The following is a 10950-nucleotide window of genomic DNA, read 5'->3' on the forward strand; positions in this document are numbered from 1 at the left end:
CAAAGGCGCGGACAGCGTTCCCGTAGAAACGACAGTCGTCTCCGCAATCCAAGAGGGTTATGCTCTCACAGAGAGAACAGAAACTCTCCACGAACGCAGCCCCAGAGTGCTCGATGCCTGAGCACGAAGACAGCGCTCGTGACCGTCACTGGAACCCTTATACTTCTCGCATCCAAGATCGCACGGCGAAAAGCTATCCTGAAAAGGACGCTGATCTCCGCATATACGAGAGAGTGGCTGCCTTTAAAAAGACACAGAGCTCTCACGTATCACTCTTTTAGGGAAATCACTCTTTAGGTGCTCAGCTGATGATGCGCACAGGGAAGGCAACGCACACACTAAACTCAAAACAAAAAAGATGCAGAGCCGTGGAATACTGCGAGCGTCCGCTGTGTCAGTACTGCTTGTCAATCAACTTCAGCAACCGTTCCCAGAAGAGCAGAGAGTAGCTTCTCAGTAGCAGATAAAGCCGGCTTTCGAAGCGAAAAAGCTAATTTCCCTATTTGCACCTGCTGCTTATATACGCACCTAGTGGGGCGGCGCCAGCATTATGCAAATATCTCAATGCCAAGTTCATTGGCGTTTTAGTAGTATACGAAGCAGATTGGTCTCTCTAAGCGAGTTCCCAATTCGTCGGTCACGACGTGACGTCGTAGTGACCGACTGAAAGGGAACCATAGGCTGTCAATAAGTATTTACCCCTAAATGCTAAAGTATTACCTTAAGTTCTGCTATGCGTTGCTACAATGTCCTTAAGTCCCATTTTCCCTTGAAAATTTAAGAGACTATTAGAGTTCCCTTAATGTCACACGCGATGGCTGGTTTTATGGTTATTTAAGAAAATGAAGTATTAAATCTTATTTCTAACTATCAAAATAATCCCTTAGGAAAAGTGATGCGCATTTATTAGGAGAATAGGGGTTTGATCGTCAGTCAATCCAAAGTGCTTCAAGTTTAAATTAGTTTGAGGTTTTAGACATGCGGTACTTTACTGTCTGTCTGTTACTTGCAACGTTTCATTGTATACAAATCCACCCTCTGTTGAGCTGCGTACTTTGATTTGTTTACGCAGTAAGATTTTGACTGAAAGAAATAAAGTAATTTCACTATAACTTCATGGTATCACGGCTGTAAAATACAGTATTGCCTGTACCTACTTAATTTCTCAGCTGTGTTGATATAAACCGTTTCATCGGGTGACGCGATAAGCATCTGGTTCGAACTCTATTTCCGGTTCAATGGTTTTATGGTATGACTAGTTGCTGAAACTGAACTCTTAAACAAATACCTCGTCGAAAATAACAAATGTTTTCTCTGCTTCGTGTCAAGCCACATTACCACCTTTGGTCTGCATTATTTTTGAATAATTCAAAGGACCGGAATAAATTTTTCTTACATAAAGTGCTACCAAATTAGTTTTAGATTTTATTGCATGCTGAATTAGGGGAAGAGTAAAAAATATTTTTAACCACAGTTACCACAGTAGCAGCGCGACTGTCAATGAAGAAGCAGCTTGGCAAGTTAACCCACAAACAAAGAAAAAACAGCAACTTTTTGTGTATGATTTGAGAAGACCAGCAATGATGAAAGTAAATAAACAGCGACTTTTGATGCAGTTTGAGTTAAATCACTCCCCAACTTGGCCCATCTTTGTTTTCACCGTGGCAACGGAAATACCTATGACACAGTTTTTTACCTGATGGGAGGGGTTTTGGTGGACCAATTACAGCGCTTGCGGTCCGCGTAGAACTGATGCGCTGTTAAAAATTTTGCAAGGTGCACGTCAGGCTACGCACAGGCTACTGATAACCTAGAGTTTACGCACAACTATAAATTGGGCTTTAACATACATATTTTGAGGTAAAACAAGCTTGACCAAGGCCATGGCTTTGTGTATGGCAAACAGAACACATCTGTGGAATCTGCCATAATGAAATGTTAGAGGTATAGTTTGCATTGCTTACAAAGGGCATTGAGGATATCTGTCAGAGCATGGGAACTGTCTGACTGTGGCTTTGACTGCAATAACAGTGTCGACACAACGTGCCACCTGACAAGAAGAACATGGGCCATTTCAAGAAACTTCATGAGTATGTGAGGAATGTTTGTTGCTAACTCTGCAAAAAAGAAAGCAAAGTGCTTTTGTTCTGAAACTTTACAGGTAGTTTATATTGAACAGAAACCACCAGAAGCCCAGATCCCAAAACTGAGTGTTGTACCACATTAAACTGTCAATCACTAAAACCGGCTGAGGTACATTGGGCAGTCTTACATTGTTTGAATGTTCTGCCCATCAATTCTATCAAAACAATTTAACAGAGTTTTTTTTTAAGTTACTAGATTCTCATTCAAAATATTTTTTTAGGTTACTAAATTCATTTTATCTATTTTATGCTTTAACTCGCTCGTACTTGTCAGAATTCAGATACAAAACAGACACAAATCTTTCAGGAATACATTTTTTACAATCTACATTCATTAAAATCTATTTATTTATTCAAGATTCACATTTAGTTTTGAAATAAATCTAATTTCAACTGGTGAGGTAAACACTATGACCAGAAGCAATGGTTAACTGATTTGATAAGTAGCAAGAAGAGACACTGTTGTCTCTCCTTCGCCCATTGAGGAGTCTTTTCATCAGTAAAGAGCTTGTGATTGTGGCACAGATTGGGAAGTCTTGGTGTTTGCCTTTACCAGATGTGCTGTGGTATAACAAAAACCTGCATGCTGTTTAAGGAAAAGGCAGTTTTCACAAAGAATGATTTAATAAAAGTGTTAGATCATGTGTTTGACAAGAGACATATGCTAAAGGTCTTTTAAAATTTAAAGGACAAGTTCAGTATTTTACACTTAAAGCCCTGTTTTCGGATTGTTTGTGATGAAATAGAATGGTTTTGACTGAAATTTGGACATATGATGCTGGGCCGAGAATTTTCGGTTTCTGTGGTATTACCCCACCCCCACAATGGGTGCATAGGTGCACTGGAACAATCCTTCCTATAATCCGTTAAACTTTCATTTACAAAGACGTTAAACTTATCGAGTGGTCAGGGGTGTTCACTGATATGCTCACACAAAACGAAAGTGTAAACGAAAGTTTAATGCATTTTAGGAATGATTGTTCCAGTGCACCTATGCAGCCAACAAACACCCGGAAATTCTTGGGCCAGCAGCATGTTCAAATTTCAGTCAAAACCGTTCTGTTTCATTATAAACAATCTGAAAATAGGCCTTTAAATGTAAAATACCGAACTTGTCCATTAAGATACACAGTCTGTATTTGGGATTTTTTAGCTATGGCTTTCTTTAAACATACCAATGTATTATTGCAGTATTAGGCAATTTAGGTGGCAATACAACCCAAATGTGGCAGCCTCATGCTTCACAGCGCCCCCTAATTTGGGTTCAGTTTCTTAATTTTTACATTTTTAAAATATACTTTTAAAATTTCTAATGTTTCTAGTTGCACTTTTTAGTCATTTTGAAACTGTTTACCAATATTTACCCAATATGGGTCAAAAATAACCCAGCCATTTTTAGAGTGTATAGATAACTCGAATAAAGTCTCTTTACGTGTGATATTTTAAAATTGATGATTTTTCCATGAGTATGTTTACATGTTTACAAAAATAAAATATTTAATATTTCGCATTCTTTGTCAGTTAGATCATTTCACATTTACTGTTACATTATTCAGTCTTAACCTTCATAGAAAATGGTGCAAATGTTATTTTTAATTACATAAAAGCAACATAAATGGACTATGTACATTTTAAAATACCTGATGCATGCTTTTAAACACGTTTTTAAAAGATTTTTGGATTTCTGATGTTGCCAAACCAATTTTGTCATTGACACACGTATACATAGTATGTGAGGAGCTCAGATGCAAAAGCTGCTAAATGTCACCTCCATCAAAAATGACATAACATGACATGATATTAACTGAATGCTCTTGGCATGTATTATACGTTCATCAAATACTTGAGCTCAAAATCCACTTCTCAGACCACTTAGAAATACCATATTTGTTGGCAAAATCCATTGATTTTTTTCAGCAAAGTACCTTTCAGCAAAGGTCCCTTGAGTACTTGGACCTGAATACAACCCAAATATGGCAGCCACATGCTTCACAGCGCCCCCTAATTTGGGTTTAGTGTCTTAATTTTTACATTTTGAATTCAAACATTTATCATTTCTAGTGTTTCTAGTTGCACTTTTTAGTCATTTTGAAACTGTTTACCATGTTTTTATTGCATACGCTTAGAGGGTTTTGCAGCGAAAGAACAATGAAATGACTAAAGTGACATTTGTAAAATAAGTTATTTTAACAACTGACTAATAACCTTTTAATTGTTATTGAATTAAAAATACTGCACATAAACATAAGATGCACTTAGAGGGTTTTGCATCTGAACTCTTGTAACAGGCTGCTAGATCACAATCTATAGTGTGTGAATTTATTCGTACAATACAAATAAAAAATGGCACACTATTTATGGCTACTTTGATTATTTGTTTTCTACAGTATGTGACCAATCCAGTACTGAGCCAGATTAGTGGCTTTGTTCCCCTCTGGTGAGCATGGCCCTTAGCCATGGCCAATATTTTTGTTAGCAGTAACAGACTGTCTGACCACCGACTTACTTACTCTAGAGATTACCGCAGATGTATGAACTCTAAGGACAACATCCGGATGGAAAATTCTCACAGGGCCATTTCAAAAGACAACCGTTCCAATTATACAGATAGTTAGCAGCTTTATAACAAGTACAGTATAAAGACAGGATATATAAAAATAATAATATAGATAGGCCTATAAACTGTGCATTTTAACAGTGTATAGACTGTAGCAAATATATTTTATAAAATACATACAATTCAAGATCATTTTGATTAAATAATGTTTAATGCATTCTGTTTCATTAACCAAAATTAAAATTGTACAAATTTTGTTTCTTACCTTAGTTTTGAAACTTGCCTGCAGAAAATGATTGACTTCAACTTGATTTGAGAATTCAACTTTATAAATTATTACTCAGATAAATTCTCTGTCCATTGAAGAAGCGATAGACCCTGTCAGCCCTTATAGTTTAGAGCCAGTGATGTCAGAGAGACACACCCGCTTCCAGCTGCCCAAAATAACCAAGAGAAAAAAACTGCATTTATTTTTGTGTCTGTACAGGTATTGCATAAGAAGTTTTCTTTATATAAAACCTAGAATTTACAGTATTTTATTCATCTGTACTATTATTATATGTGTTATGTGTCTTTCTCAATACCTTACACCAAGTGGTTATAGCATCACTTTTTTAACAAATATTGCTGTTCTCTGTTTAATATAAAGACATAGTGCACCTACTGTACAGTATAGGTTAATTATTTAGTATTTGCTCAAGCAAAACATTTTAATAAACAAATAGTCTTATCTTCACTCCTGGTTTATTTTTAACCCATAATCAGAAAATATTGGACAGAACACATGCTGGGTTCAAAAATTACCCAATGCTGGGTTAAAATTACCCAAATGTTGGGTTGTTTTTGTAACCACGGGTTATAATCAGTGTTGGGGAAAGTTGCTTTTAAAATTAATGCACATTATAGTACCTAGAGTAGTATTACATCCGTTATATCCCTGAAGAGTCTTTAGTTTAATCAGATTTATAAAAGAAAGATCAACTTTACCAATTATTTCCTAAAATTTAGAAGGAGGAGTTACTAAAGTGGGAGGAGCGAGTATGAGTCATGCAACACTGTACATGATTCACTACATGTTTGTGTCGTTATATAATATGCACTTGCGTGCCTATTTCCAAAATAACACAGAAGTCTTCCTTACCGCATGCAACTCATGACCCAGTTGGGACATTTTAATGAAATCCAGTTAAACAAACACACACGCAAAACTCCGCTGCTACCCCGGATAATTAACTATATCCATTGTTTCCATAATGCTGGTTTACTTCTCCCTTCATCCAAAAACACACTTCCTCATTCGTGCCATTGTTGAGTTTTGAAATTTAACTAAGCTGTGTGGCATGATGTGATGTTTGTAAGTTCCCTTTCAGTCGGTCACTACGACGTCACGTCGTGACCGACGAATTGGGAACCGCTTCGCGGGTGACCTATCTGCTTCGAGAAACCTTTAAAACGCCAATGAACTTGGCATGCAGATAATTGCATCTGCCGGCGCCGCCCCGCCGCGCAGGTATTTAATGAGCGGCAGGTGCAGTTATCAAATCAGCTTTTTTAGCTTCGAAAGCTGGCAGTGACACTGCTCACGAGAAGCTGCTCTCTCTAAGGAATAGATCTCGGCGTGCTAGTTGGTTGGGCGAAGGCACCACAGCGGGGCTCGCGAGTGTTTCCACCTCTCTATCTTTTTGTGATCTCTTTCACATTTTTTTGTTGAGTGTGTGCGTTCTCCTCCCTGTGTGCTTCATCAACTACACAGCTAAAAGAGTGATTTCCCCTAAAAGAGCTGCAGTTGAACTTGCGTCTTTTTAAAGACAGCCGTTCACTGCTCACGGGCGTTAAGCGTCTTTTTAAAGATGTCTTTTCGTCCGTGTTCGACTCCTGGATGCGATAAATATATGAAGAGTTTGGTTCCAAAACGCAATAAACGCCATTTTTGAAAAAAATGAGTTACTGCCAAAATCAGTATTATATCAGGTCAGTAGTTAAAAGTAAATAATTAATTTTACGCAAAATCCAATACCCGCCGTGATATTCTGTCATCTTTTCTCCCTTTTTTCCCAAAATGCGACAAACGCCACTCCTCCTTTTTTACAGAACGCAATAAATCCATTCCTGATATAACAGCGGACCATTCACGCAATGTAAACAAACATGGCGGCGCGCTGAGTACACGGAATCCTAATTTTCCTCATCTACTTTGTACTTCGTAATCAACAAACAAAACAAAATAATACTTTAATAGCATTGCTAAACCTGTGATGGTTTTCTGTGACGGGAAAGAAACGTAAGCCATCAACATCTAATAATTTCCGCGAGAGGCACTCGGCTGCTTGTTCTCCAGACAGCATCAAGCTTCTCATGCTAAAAAATTGACCCCAGAGGATCTTATGAAAAACTTTACATTATTTTACTCAAAGTCAACGAAAATCGAGCGGGACCAAAACATTTTACAGCTGATCGCTGTGAAAATGTAAAGAGACGACGTCAAATATAACCGCAGCAATGTGTTCTTAACAAAGTAAGTGTTTTGGTTAATGCCATTAATGTTTATTTTTTAATCATTGTATACCTAGTCAACTAAATAAATATAAAATGGTAAAGATGAATGCACATTTATACATTGATTTAATAGATTTATAGCATTTTGAAATAAAAAACTGTCATGGATTTATTGCATTTTGTGGAAAAAATAATTAGTTTTTATAATAAATCTTTGAAAATCAAGTTATGGATTTGAATTTCTTATGTTTTTATAACCTAAAGATGCTATGTGAAAGTTTGTAACAGAAAATAGTGGTTTTCATCTTGTCACTTTCTTGGTATAGAAAACACGTTTTTACCGAAATTTGTCAAAATGGATTTATTGCGTTTTGGAACCAAACTCTTCATATGATTCCTCGTGATGGACACGATCGCTGTCTCTCGTGTTTGGGTCTCCAACACGCTGAGGCGGCTTTCGTGGGAGGGACATGCTCCGCTTGCGAGAGCTTGACTCTTGCGGATCTGCGGGGTCGTGTGGCGTTTCTCCGGGAACGCCGCCCTCCGTTGCTGATCGCCCCTAAGAAGGCGGCTGTGAAGCTACGGAGAGACGACCTCCGCCTCACGGTGCTGAATCGGCGAGCTGGTCCGTCCAGCAGCCCTCAGCCACCGGATCCGCAACCATCCGAGGTCCCGATGGAGACGGAGAGCGCGCGTTCTGCGTCGCTTTCTACCTCTGTCGGGCCTCCCGAGGATTCGGTATCTATCGTAGCATCGGAGGGGGGGCCGTCATTTTCGGACGTTGATCCGGATCCTCTCCCTCCTTCGGGAAGGGTTGCGGTTCCCGATCTCGATCCGGAGATGACTGCCATGCTCGCTCGGGCTGCGGAGACGGTCGGGTTGGAGTGGAGAGCTCCTCCCCCTCCCGTACCGTCCCGCCTAGATGATTGGTACTTTGGGGCTGCACGGGCTTCACAGTCTTCCCCTCCAGTACCTTTCTTTCCCGAGGTGCATGATGAGCTGACTCGGTCGTGGAAAACCCCGTTTTCCTCCCGGAACCGGCCGCATCAGCCATCACCCCTCACCTCCCTCGATGGCGGGGCTGCTAAAGGGTATGCCGGTATCCCGACAGTGGAGCGTTCGGTAGCGATGCAGTTGTGTCCTGCCGGCGTTTCCTACTGGAAGGACCGTCCGACCCTTCCCTCACAGGCCTGCAGACATTCGTCAGCTCTGACGGAGTCTGCATACCGGGCTTGTGGGGAGGCAGCCTCAGCCATACATGCCATGGCTTTGTTGCAGGTTCATCAGGCTAAGGCTCTGAAGGACCTGCACGAGGGAGGTCACGATTCGGCGGTCTTTAAAGACCTACGTGCGGCTACGGATCTGGCGCTACGTGCGACTAAGACCACCGCACAGGCCGTCGGTCGTGCTATGTCCACTTTGGTGGTCCAGGAGCGCCACCTCTGGCTGTGTCTGGCGGACATGAGAGACGCCGATAAAACCCGGCTCTTGAATGCTCCGGTGTCCCAGACCGGCCTGTTCGGCGAGGCAGTAGAAGACTTCGCACAACAAGTCTCAGCCACCCAGAAGCAGACTGAGGCCCTTGCCAACATCATGCCGCGTCGGAAGAGACCAACACCTGCCCCGTCGACATCGGCACCTCAGTCTGCCCCTCGCCGAGGGCGTCCTGCAGCGGCGGCCGCCTCCGTTCCTCATCGGGGCCCTCCTAGGAAGCGAGGAACCGGCCGTCAGCAGCCCGCCCCGCCCTCTCAGCCCGCTAAGCCTGGTGGAAAGCGTAAATCCAAGCGGCCCTGAGACGGGCGACCTGGAGGTGGAGGGGATCGCTCTTCGGGAGATGGTGAACGCACCACTCCCCCCCCCGGAGGAGGACCGGGTGGGGAATCCTTGGTTTTCTTTAATTTCCGTTCCGCCGGCTTTTCAGCCGGCACCCACAAAACCACAAAAAGAGCGAATTCCTCTTCCTCCTCCAGGTCTTCAGAGGCAGCCGGGGGTGACGGATGGGCTCATAACCCTACGTCCTCCCTCTCCTCTTTCGCCAGCGGATGTGTCGAGCGCACCGAGACATCTTCATCAGGGTCTTCTCCGCGCAGCCATCCATCAGCGGAGTCTGGTGAGTGCTCATTTACACAATATACATATCAACGCAGCCCAAGAGAGCGCGTCATCGAGCACCCCTGTTCCGCTCGCCGCGGGTACTACGATCGTGCCGTTAATTCCCCTCGCTCGGTATCTGGAAGCTTGGCAGCAACTTCCCAGCCCGTCGCGTTGGCTTTTACGCACGATCCGTCTCGGCTATGCAATACAATTCGCCCGGCGACCTCCCAAATTTACGAGCATTCGTTTCACTTTAGTGAAACCCGCCGATGCGCACGTACTACGTGCAGAGATTGCCGTCCTATTGGCGAAGGATGCGATCGAGCCGGTTCCTCCAGCCGAGATGAGGTCAGGGTTTTACAGCCCTTACATTATTGTACCCAAGAAAAGCGGCGGGTTGCGACCGATCCTGGATCTGCGCGTTCTGAATCGAGCACTTCACAAGATGCCGTTCAAAATGCTTACGCAGAAAAACATATTTCAATGCATTCGCCCACAGGATTGGTTTGCAGCCATCGACCTGAAGGACGCGTACTTTCATGTCTCAATACTTCCCCGACACAGGCCGTTTCTTCGCTTTGCGTTCGAGGGTCAGGCATACCAGTACAAAGTCTTACCGTTCGGGCTCTCTCTCTCTCCCCGCGTCTTCACGAAAGTCGCAGAGGGGGCTTTAAAGCCCCTCAGAGAGAGCGGTGTTCGCATCCTGGCATACTTGACGATTGGCTTATTATAGCACAGTCGCGTCAGATGCTTTGCACCCATCTGGATCGGGTGCTCAAACACCTCGCCCGTCTCGGTCTTCAGGTCAACCGAGAAAAGAGCAAACTGTGTCCTACACAGAAGATCTCTTTTCTCGGCATGGAGTTGGATTCGGTCAATCTTACAGCACGTCTCACGGAGGTGCGCGTTCAGTCGATTCTGGCTTGCTTGAATACATTTTCGGGCAGGACTGCGGTCCCTCTGAAACAATTTCAGAAACTCCTGGGGCATATGGCAGCAGCCGCAGCTGTTACACCGCTCGGTTTGCTACATATGAGACCGCTTCAGCATTGGCTTCACGACCGAGTCCCGAGGAGAGCGTGGCTCACCGGCTTTCACCGTGTCACGATCACACCGAAATGCCGTCTCACTTTCACCCCGTGGTCAGACCCAGCCTTTCTCAGGGCGGGGGTGCCACTGAGGCAGGTCTCCAGACATGCAATAGTATGCACAGATGCCTCCAACACGGGGTGGGGAGCCACGTACGGCGAGCTTGCAGCTTCAGGAGTGTGGACATCACCCCAGCTGCATTGGCACATAAATTGCCGAGAACTGTGGGCTGTATATCTTGCGCTCGTCCGCTTCAGCAGCGAGTTGAGAGGCAAAGATGTATTAGTTCGCACAGACAACATTGCGACTGTTGCGTATATCAATCGCCAAGGCGAAGTGCGCTCTCGTCACATGTCGCATCTCGCCCGCCATCTCCTCTTTTGGAGTCAGAAGAATCTGAGGTCTCTTCGTGCCATTCACATCCCGGGGTCGCTCAACGCAGCGGCAGACGCGCTTTCTCGAGCAGCGCGCCCCGGCGAGTGGCGACTCCACCCTCAGTCGGTCCAGCTGATTTGGAGACGTTTCGGCAGAGCGCAGATAGATCTGTTTGCATCTCCAGAAACAACCCAC

The 10950-nt window shown here is 43.6% G+C and overlaps 1 protein-coding gene across 1 annotated transcript in view; it reads right to left on the minus strand.

Moving 5' to 3' along the window:
* The window catches only part of LOC135785266 (uncharacterized), a 127272-nt gene extending 122172 nt beyond the window's left edge, over positions 1-5100 (minus strand). Inside the window, exon 1 of the mRNA XM_073813123.1 lies at positions 4967-5100. The gene's annotated coding sequence lies outside the window, so the exon portion shown is untranslated. The remainder of the gene's footprint in view (positions 1-4966) is intronic.
* Between the last annotated feature and the right edge of the window lie 5850 nt (positions 5101-10950).

Source organism: Paramisgurnus dabryanus, chromosome 22 (assembly GCF_030506205.2).
Source record: "Paramisgurnus dabryanus chromosome 22, PD_genome_1.1, whole genome shotgun sequence".
In the NCBI taxonomy this organism is placed as follows: domain Eukaryota; kingdom Metazoa; phylum Chordata; class Actinopteri; order Cypriniformes; family Cobitidae; genus Paramisgurnus; species Paramisgurnus dabryanus.